This window comes from Neophocaena asiaeorientalis, unplaced genomic scaffold, assembly GCF_003031525.2.
Source record: "Neophocaena asiaeorientalis asiaeorientalis breed wild unplaced genomic scaffold, Neophocaena_asiaeorientalis_V1.1 scaffold272, whole genome shotgun sequence".
Lineage (NCBI taxonomy): Eukaryota > Metazoa > Chordata > Mammalia > Artiodactyla > Phocoenidae > Neophocaena > Neophocaena asiaeorientalis.
Genome location: NW_020175403.1, coordinates 465,891 through 476,770, shown reverse-complemented (window position 1 = coordinate 476,770; position 10,880 = coordinate 465,891). Strand labels below are relative to the sequence as shown.

General features: G+C 40.6%; 1 long non-coding RNA gene across 1 annotated transcript; it reads right to left on the bottom strand.

Moving 5' to 3' along the window:
- Nucleotides 1–1,159: 1,159 nt before the first annotated feature.
- Nucleotides 1,160–10,284, bottom strand: LOC112414480 (uncharacterized). The gene is made up of 3 exons (XR_003006165.1): nt 10,183–10,284; nt 8,483–8,521; nt 1,160–2,621 (listed from the first exon to the last, which is right to left on the bottom strand). It is a non-coding gene; the product is annotated as an uncharacterized LOC112414480 (long non-coding RNA).
- Nucleotides 10,285–10,880: the final 596 nt, after the last annotated feature.

Here is a 10,880-nt window from a genome sequence, read left to right as displayed (position 1 = left end):
ACTTCCAATGGCATCCTGCTGTGTTTGGAATTAAACCCCAAATGCTTTCCATAGCCCTCAAGGCTCTAGATCAAAGGAGGTTCCTTGGCCATCTCTTCAATCTCACGTCAACCCAGCTTCCCCCTCGCTATGCTTCAGCTATATTTGTCGCCTTCAGTTCTTCACACGTCACAAACCCTTTCATACCTTAGGGTCTTTGCACTTGTTCTCCTTACTACTCTTCTTGTGGTTCTTGCCACAGTAGGCTCTACCTCACTCTTCCAGTTACAGCTGAGGCCTCCTCTGACCACCCCATTGCTCTTCCCATCTAAGTATGTCTCTCTCTACTCTCTCTGACATTACACTATCTATCTCTCCTTTATAGAGCCCATCCCAGCTTGTAAGCTTATTTCCTCATTAACCTCTCTTCTCCTCCTTCCCCAAACTAGAATGTCAATTCCAAGTAAGAAAAACCCTTGTCCATCTTAACACTATTTTGAATGTAACTAGCCCTAGGATAGGTATATAAAGCCCATACAAGAAATACTTGGATTAATTCTGCAATCTGTGGACTAAATATAAATTTAACTAGCTCGCTAAAGTATACATTGTACCCAGCAGGAGTGGGATAGTAAATAATGGCCCTTGAAATCTCATAAGACATAAGTTAACTGACCACATTCCTAGTCAGTTATTAGAAAATCTGTCTATATCCAGTTTGGATTCTCTTGTACAGGGTCCTCCAGGGCCACTCTTGACAAGGGACACTAAGGTTCTTCATTTTGGGAAAGGATACCCACTTCTACCTGGTGCAGATTCTTTTGTACTGGAAAACAGGAGGTGCTTGAGGGGTTGAGATAGTCTGTGGTCTGAGTCTACTTTGGGATTTTATGGCATGCAACTGCTGTACTGTGGAGGAGAGCCTGCTAATTTTCTTTTAGGCAGACTCCTTTTCCATTTAGCTAATGCTGAAGACTTTAGTGGGTCTGGTTTCTCCTTAAGTTGTCAATCTGGACTTGTTTCTTAGCAAAAGTTGAGACTCTGTCCATCCCCGTTGTTCTCTGCTTTAGCCTCAAAGCAAACAAGAGAAAAAGTAGGCAAGGCAGTTTGCAGTTTGCCATTTAGTAATATTCCCAGACACATAACTGTATTCCAATCCTAGTGGCTATTGATAAACAATGTGAAGGATCATCACACTTTTGTGAAGCATGAGAGGGGATGGGAAGTGGAAAATGTTTTGGAAGGAGCTGAGGAATTAAGAGTCCTTAATATCATTTGTTCTTCCTTGAGAGTCCTATTCCTATTACTAAAATTTCACTTTCTGGTATTCAAAGTCAAAACTTTAGTGTTAGAAACAGGTGGCAAAAAAAAAATTATGTTGCCATTCAATGAGCCCCTTGAGTAATCTCTTGATCTAGTTGTACATTCTCAGCCCAAAGGCAAATTGGCTTCCAATAATTGCTAAATCAAATTTGCTAAATTTCGCACAACCCGTTCCAATCTACTTTCACCCAGGAACTCTGTTCAGAATTCCTCTCTTTTCCAACATACTTTTCAAAACTCCACACATAGAAACCAATGCACTCAATATTTTTTATATTTGGCTACCAAGATCTCTGGGCCCTACCTCAGTGACTACATTAGTCTGAGTTCTGAGACAATATTGGAGAAAGCCTGGGTAAAAGATTCACTATTGCACAACAGAAGCTAACAGGTTCCCATCTTAAGGTAGGAAGGTCTTTATTACCCACAGCCCCACCTCGATTCAGTCAGTTTTAGTTTCTCTGAGCTTTGTTATTTGCGTTCCCATTCATAGTCAAACTAGAGCAGGACACTTTCAGTTGCAATGGGCTGATCCACTTAGGCAAAGACATGAAATTTTATTATAAGAATAAATTATGATAAATAATTCAAAGATAGGGAGCAGACTACCCTTCTCAAGGGACTGAGCTCAGGAACTGGAAAGCTATCAGGAACCAAGGCAGCTATTATACATGTGTCTGATATGTCAGCACTTCATGAAAACAGACTGGATTCAAACTGCCCAGGTTTTATTTTCGCTTCCAAAAAGAAAGAGAGAAAGAAAAGAAAAACATTTTAGCTTCAGCGCTTCAGCACGTATTTTTAGTCAAGCTTCTCAGTTTCCTTACCTGTAGATAACAGTACCAATCTCATAGTTATAACATTTATAACACCAAGTGATACAGTAAATAATCTGAGATTATTCTTGTTTTTGCAACACAACTCTGACTTTCCATGTGCTGCTTCCAAACAAAGTACCCTGGCCTAACTTTATGTTTCTCAGGAAAAGATCAGCTGTCTGATGAACTTTCCAATTTTAAATTATCAGAACAATCTGATTGGTCCAGATAGGGTTCAGTTGTTCATCCTGGCTAAAGCTAGGACAGTGCTCCTATGAAACCTTTCGCAAACCTAAATGAGGTAAAGCAAAGAAGCAATTACCTTAGGACACATCTTGCTAATGGATGCACAAAATAAATGGAGATAAAGCATTGATGCTCACAGACACAGTTCAAAGCATGATGGCTTGATGCTGAGAGGCTGAGTGTAGTTCCCAGGGAAGGAGCTTGGAAGTGCCACTCTTGCTGCTCAGGGCGCATGCCACCTGGTACAATGGCTCACTGCAAAACAAATGCTGAATGCTATTTTCGCTTTTCATCTTATTTTGTAAAAGCAAAAGTCCTCTTCAGATTTCTTTTGTTTAGTGAAAACAGGTACTAAGGTATGTTTTTCATAAAAGTGAAGTGGCATAAAGTGAACTTTTGAAAAGGGGATACCTATACATATATAGCTGCTGAGGCCCACCCTAAATGTCTCTGGATATTCCTCAGTGGTAGGGGATCATGAATCAAGGCTGAATTTTTTTTTTTAAGAATTTTTTTATACTTCTCCCAACTCACTGATCTTCTATTCTTCCATAATCACAAACATAAGGTCCCAATTTAAGAACTTGCCCAAAGTCATACGGTAATAATGGATGAAGGTGTGGTTCAAAACTAGGTCTGACTGCAAATCCAAAATTTACTTTCACTATACAATGCACTAGAGTTGTTTTTATCTGTTGAGAACATGTTATGTAGCCAACGCTTTATTTAACCAAGTCCTTAAGATACAAGATTTCAAGTAGTTCAAAATTAGGTTTCCTGATTTTTTTCATAATTTTTAATTTTAAAAAATTGGGGTACGGCATATGTAAAGTTCACAGAATTTAAATGTCCAGCTTGATGAACTTTTTCATATGTATGCATTCATATAACAACCAATGAGATCAAGATCCAAAACATTTCCATCATTTCATAAGGCTCCCTTTTGCCCCTTCTAAGTCAATACCCATGCCCAGAGAGGTAACTACTATCTTGACTTCTATCATCATGAATTACTTTTTTTCTTGAATTTCATATAAATGGAATAATTGGGTTGGCCAAAAAGTTTGTTCGAGTTTTTCCATCACATCTTATGGAAAAACCCAAACAAACTTTTTGGCCTACCCAATACAATATGAATTGGGTTTTGTCTATTTCACTCAGCAAATATCTATGAGATCCATCCATATTATGTGTAGCAGTTTATTCATTTTTATCGCTGGGTAATATTCCATTGTAAGAATATATTTCACTTTGTTCCTATTTGAGGCCATAATGAATCAAACTACTATGGATATTTGTATACAAGACTTTTAGAAGACACCTGCACTGAATTTCTTGGATATACACTCAGGAGAGAAACTGCTGAATTACAGGCCTAAATTCAGCTGTAATGGATACTGTCTATCCATTTCCCAAAGTGACTGCAATCAATGTATACCCCCACCAGCAATAAGAGTTTCAGTTGCACTATATTTTTTAAACTAGGAAAATAATGTAACCAGTCTATTGTGCTAGTCACACTTCGTAGTTCTACAAATTTATTTTGAGGCTCTTTTGTTGCTGGTTATGAGCAAGGCTAATTTGTTAGGTGGAGCTAAGTTGTTAGGTAGATCCTCATTCATTAGCACTCTTACTAAACTGTAAGCCCCACCCGTTAAGACTTTACTAAAAAATACTACTTAGGGCTTCCCTGGTGGCGCAGTGGTTGGGAGTCCACCTGCCGATGATGCAGGGGACGCGGGTTCATGCCCCGGTCTAGGAGGATCCCGCATCCTGCATGCCCATGCCCATGGGCCTTGGCCGCTGAGCCTGCGCGTCTGGAGCCTGTGCTCCGCAACGGGAGAGGCCACAGCAGTGAGAGGCCCGCGTACTGCAAAAAAAAAAAAAAAATACTACTTAGCTTGCCATCCTATTTTATAGCAGGGTTTCTCAACAATGACATTATTGTCATTTTGGGCCAGATAATTCTTTGATGTGGGGGGTTGTCCAGTGCATTGTAGTATCTTTAGCAGTATCCCTGGCCTTTACCCACTGTATGTCAGCAGCTCCAATCCCCTTTCCCATTCATTGTGACTACCAAAAATGTTTCCATATTTTGTCAAATGTCCTGAGAGGCAAAATCTCCCCGTTAATAACCACCGTTTTCAAAATAAGTGACCTGGCCTCTCTCTACTTCATCTAAACTAAATGTTGAGTCAATGCAGTGTTAACATGATGATGTCCATAGTTTTTAAATGTCAGTGGCACATTAGAATCATCATTTAAAAAGCGCTTAAAGAATGCATATGCCCAGGCCCCTTCTCAGAACAATGGAATGGAATCCCTTGAAGTAGGGCTTCAGCATTTTTATCGTGAAGTTCCTCAGGTATTTCTAAATTTTGGCACAGTTCAGAACTACTTTCTTAACAGATTACTTTTCCCATGAATATATGCTTTAAAACAGATTTCTACCAAAAACTTTTCAAACATTAGTAGAGCATGAGGCATGTATTTGGGGAGTAGAAGGCTCACAGAAACTCTCAAATCACAGCAATTAAATGGCCACCTATAGCCCATAACTATAAACAGTGGTTATCTACTATTCAGTTCCTGATTGAAAAAAAAAAATTCTATTTTTTCCCCAAATTACTTTGAAATGTTCATGTATTTTCTTTTTGAATGATTATTATGTGGTAATCTTTCCAGCTAATTCTTGTAGCTAACTCATATTCACTCTCTCTCATAATGACATTTTCCATTGTCTTTGAAACACTCTAAATCTTTCACCTAAATAAAAATCCACAAAAGCCAGCAAAAAAAAAAAATTCATATTCCCTCCCAAGTCAAAGTTAAATCACCTAAATGAGAAATTTAGACTCAGATTCCACTTTTTCATTTATCACATTCTACTCCAGTCCGGCTTCTAGCCCTATTATTCCAACCAAATAGTTCTTGCTAAGGTAACTGATGACCATCATGTTACTTAATCCAGTGGCTATTATTCAGGCCTTATTTCACCATAGCACTGGACACTATTCACCACTCCTTCCTTGAAGCACTCAGACCTTTGTCCTCTATTGCACAACACCCTTCTGACATCGCAACTCCTTATCCAGCTAATCTTCCTCTACCTAGCCAAAAATTAATTGAAGTTCTTCACTGTACAGTCCTAGGCTGTCTTCCAAGCCTATTTCACATACACTGAAGATTTTAATTTCCTCCTACACACTTAACAGTTTTTATTTTCAGTCTAGATCTCCCTTCTCAGGTCCAGACTTCTATCCAAAAGCTTCTTGGGTGACTCCATGACATGAGAAACTCTAAACTAAATTCTAAACTAAATCTATCATCTTCACACCTACCCATTTCCAAACATACTACCATTCAGTTCCATTCCATTGTATGTACAGCTTCCCTCCTTCTCCTAACCCTGAATCCAACTGCATCAACAAATACTATGGACATTTCCTTCCAAATCTACTCTCTCTACTTCCATACTACTACCCTGGTTCATTAAAGTTATTTCTAATCTTTTAGCTTCCTAATTCAAGAATTTTGTGTCGACTTTGACCCACCTTTAATCCATTTTTGGAATTTACAGTTAAAATTTTCAATTTGTAAATCTCATCATTACCACCCAATTTAAGATCTGTCAAAGGTTTCCCTTTATTCTAGGCAAAGAACCTACTTCTTTACCTGGCCTTTGGGCCCTGAATGGTCTGGCCACCATGCAGCTTCATCATCCTCAGTTGTTGCTCCAGCAGTACTGTACTTCTTTTAGTCCCTTATAGAGTGACAATGTAACTTATCATCCAAACCAGAACACTTCTGAAAGTAAAAAAAGGCCTATCCTTGGCAAACTGGGATGTAAGTTGATATTATCTCTCTGGCCCCCGAATTTTTGCCATGTTGTTACCGTTTACCTGTTACGAAGCTCTTCACTTCCCTTTTATCTAATCCACATTAAATTCTTAGCTCTCATGGTTTGCAAGGCAGAAATGGAGACACAGATGTAGCGTACAAATGTATGGACACCAAAGGGGGAAAGCGGGGGTGGGGGGTGCGGTGGGATGAATTGGGAGATTGGGATTGACATGTATACACTGATGTGGATAAAATAGATAATAAGAACCTGCTGTATAAAAAAATAAAATTCAAAAAAAATTCTCAGTTCTCAGATGTCACTTCCTTTAGGGAGACTTTTGGGACTAGGGTTCTGAACTATGAATTCTCACGGCACTGTTTCTTCATACCATTTTTCTCAGTTATGATTTCCAAGTGTGACTGTTTCATGCACTAGACTTTAACTCTTGAAAGTGTCTGTGTTTGCTCTATTATAACCCTCCCTGCCCCACCCCTGTAGAATGCCTGGTATGCAATGTATTGAATAAATGTGGATATAATGCAATGGGAAACAGAGTCTGCTCAAGGAGCTCACAATGTAATACGGAAACAAATGCTTTATTACAATATAACGATATGCTGTATTTGCAGAATACAAAATTTCCTAAAAGGGAAATGAGAGAGATACATGACATGTCTCGTAGGGTTTTGGCACAATTTGTCAGTGTACTCAACAGCTATTGATTTACTTACATCTAAAATAAAATGATTCATAAGACAGATGGACTATATCCATTTACAGTGATACTGATAACATTCCCAAAGACCTGGAGAAATGTATGGCTGGAGTGTCAAGTGTCTGCTAGGAATGATGGGATGCAATGCTGGAATCATACTGTGAACGAAGTAATTAAAATATTATGTATGCAAATATATGTGGTACACTTAAACATATGTATTTGAAGCAGGGGAGTGATATCACTAGATTTCAAATCTGAAGGAAGCCTATAGGGTGACCTGGAGGGAAAGATGTAGGGAATAGAACCTAAGTAAACAAAGTAGTGGGGATTAAGGAGAAAGGCTGAAGACAACATACATGAGGTAAAATGGACAGTAAACAAAGGATTTGGGGGAGAGGAAGGAATGATACAGCATCAAGGCACCAATCTGGTATTTTGAGGTTAGCTACTTAAACAACACTTTTCCCCATCTGCACACTTAATTTTTAAGTGAAATCTTTGTATCCACTTCAATACCTATTAGATTTTATACACAGTTGCTTCTTAGTATCATCTCTAAGAGCTTTACATCTGAAATTTTACTTACTATGATTTAAGAATTTATCAGTAAAAATCTCCAAATACAGTGGCCATAAACAAAGTGGATGAGCTGTTGGTGGTTATCAGAACAATCTAGTTTTTCCAAACACTGCTTAGAATCTAGAAATTGTGCATTTCAGAAAGGGAGTGTTCAGCATGTGTAATTAGGAAAAACTTTCCAAGGTGACTGACTCCTGTCCCTGCCCAACACTGGGAACCACAGCTACTCTCCTATAATTTTTAAGATCAAGAAAATAGAAAATGTACAGTAAATTTTCACTATAAGGTGACTTGGGATTTCATGGGTTCTGTTTATAGCAGACTTTGTAAATTTAAGTATCATATTTGGAGGACTCCTTCTCTGTTTGGCAAAAACCCGGGAAATGATGTCATAAATTGAGATTCTAGAGTATTTTAATACTGTCCTGATCGTTTTAGCAGCTTTTTGTATACAAATCCTCTAGGCAACAAGAACATAATTATGGAATTAAAATACTATCTTGGCATCCAAAATGTTAACAGAAAAGCAAGAGTTGTTACTGCCTTTATGCTGCACATCTCACAATTCTGGGTAAGCGGTTTTCAATCTATTCCCACCTAAGGATACCCATTGGTAACTAGTCCTAGTAGAGCATGTCAGAATTAAGAACCTATAAAGTGCTGTCCCAGATTTTGTAAAAGTAATATTCTTTCCAAAGAATATGAAATTTCCCAAATGGAAAATCAGATAGTAATAAAGACCTCCTGGTTGATGTTAATTTTCAGGGATTTTTGCTATTCACGTGTTCAGATTATTTACTGTTTGTCTATTGTTTTCAGTAGACTTTTCAAAAAGTAGACATACAGTTTGTTTAAACGAAGTGAAACTGAGAATTTAACTATGCAGATAAAATATGGTCAAAAAATATTTTTGTCTTATTTATCAACTGACTTTTAGAAAACTGAACTGGTAAGATTTTTCAATTTTCCACTTACCTTGTATTTCTCCACAGTCTCAATAGTCATTCTAAAATCCTGTGAAGTCATAAAGTATATTATAATTTTACCAGAAATATAAGTCTCCAAGGTTCAATATATTATTACAAATTTGGCAAGGTTTTTTTTTTGTCTGCAAAACAAGTGTCTCAAAATTATACATAGCATATCACATCCAAACAGCAACTCAGTTTAAAAAGGTGCTTTCAAAAAACATATAAAACAGATTAAGTCAATACAGTAATCATTTTTTGGTGAGGAAACAAAATGCAATATGGTTATAATTGAAGACTTTATTATCTGAATCACACTTCTGATTACAAAATTCTTTACCTGCCATGTTTTCCTCGGGTTTTTATTTTTACTTACCACTCTAGTAATCCAAGAAATAAATTAGTCCGAGGAACAGGAAGTTCCTATTATCAAGGCACCTTATCATAATTTTATAAAGCACAGTATTAAAAATTAGCACTTAGTTTCTAAGGACTTCAGAGATGAATATTTGAAAGATCTTTTTATTCCTCACAACCCAGAATTATAGCTATTTAATAACTAGGATAAAAAAAGAGGCTGAGCATAGATCATTTTGCAAACTATGGTGGTGTTTCATTTTGTTTCACTATTCATTGACCACAGACATACTCATTTTTTTCGAGAGACTGTGTCTACCTGTTTGCCTTCCCCTACTCCCCAAGGGTGAGTATACCTTTCCATATAATAAATACATATTTGGTGTTATGTTTGGAGATCTTTTTGAGGGCTCGGAACAAACTGTTTAAACAGACAGTAGACTAAAACTTGAATATTTCCCACATGTGAAAATAATTATTTTGGGAATGAAGCTACCGCATTCAAACTCATTTGACTTGGAAGGCAGTCCTTTACATCAGATCAAATAACTGAAGAATGGGATTAGAAAGTTTCAGAAATTATCATTAACCTGGGCTGACTCAAGACTGATCTGTGGACGAGAAAAATAATGAAGTGTAAAATAATTCTTACTTAAAAAAATGGTTTAAAGGAGAGAAGCGGAACACTCCCGTGCTTGAAAAGATAGTGTTTCTTTGGACAGATCTAAAAGGTTGTAACTGAGGCCCGCAGTTACAGTTATGAAAGAAACCGTCAACTAAGTTGCAGTACGCTAACCTGCGACAGTTACTAACGTCTCTCGCGTTGCACTTTTTATAGTGATTTGGCACCGCACCCTCCACCAGCCCTTCAGGAAGCGACCTGGAAACGTTCTACACGTTTTATTCCTGAACCGGGCACGGGCTACCCACAAATGAGTCAAGAAGGGTCACAGGGTGTCAACAACTCGGTCTCTGTTTTCTCTCCGCCTCCTCAGGTGCCCGGCTCGCACCTCCCTTAGGGAGCCTTTGTCTCAGGTCGCCTAAGCGTATGAGGCGGCGGGAGGTGACCACAGTGGCCCAACAGTTGGGTTCCCAGGCTGCCTGGTGTGACGCAGCATTCCCTCCCCGCCTCTCCAGACAGGCGCTCAGACCCGGCGCGGGGCCGAGGCCTGGGCTACCGACCCCACGTTCGACCCCGCCCCCTCGGCTTATCCAACACAGCCCTTCCGCGGCTCCCCAAGCCCCATCAGTCTTCAATATCTCCCCACCCCTCTGTTTCCCTAGTTCCTTCTCGGGCTCTCGATTGTGACGTCCTTACGCAACCGTCCCGAGTGACACTAGCGTCCATACCCGCAAGGAGCGAGCCCGCAGCTCCCACTTGCCGGAATTCAACTCCGGGCCGCTAAGGGAGGGAACCCGAGCAAGGCTCAACGGCCCACCACGGTAGCCAGAGTCCGGCAGCCTCTGCGCGGCCGGCGTGCGCGTTCCCACCAGTGCGCGTGCGCGCGCTCGCCCTCCGCCCCGACACAGCACCAATCGTCTTCTTCCTACGCCCCACGACTCCAAAACGTAGCCCTTCCCACTGTCCGCGCGCCAGTTGGTGGAGTTCGGCGTGCGCGCGCCCGCTTGCCCGCCTCGCGCCCAGTGGGGAAGGGAGTGAGCCGAGAAGCTTACGTCGCGCGGGAGGCGGAGGCAACGGCTACCTCTGTGGCGGCGGCGGCGGCGGCGGCGGAGGCGCCTACGACGGAGACGGTTGCGCTAGCTCTCTCGGCGTCATGGCGGCTGCCGGGAGCCGATAAGCGGCGGGAGCGGGGGCGCGCGCGCGGCCGCGGTGAAGACGACGACTCGTTACTTCTTGCTTTTGCTGACCTCGCCGTTGGTGCTTTAATAATGAATTGATTGTTGGATCCGCTCCGCAGGGGATAGCGCGTTGGAGCCGCGGGCCGGGGCTTCCCCTTCTCCTCCGCGTTCTTCCCCTTCCCTCTCGCCCTCACGGACTCCTGCTTACCCCGAAACCCCCGGAGCCCGAGGACTCTTGGCGGCGGAGA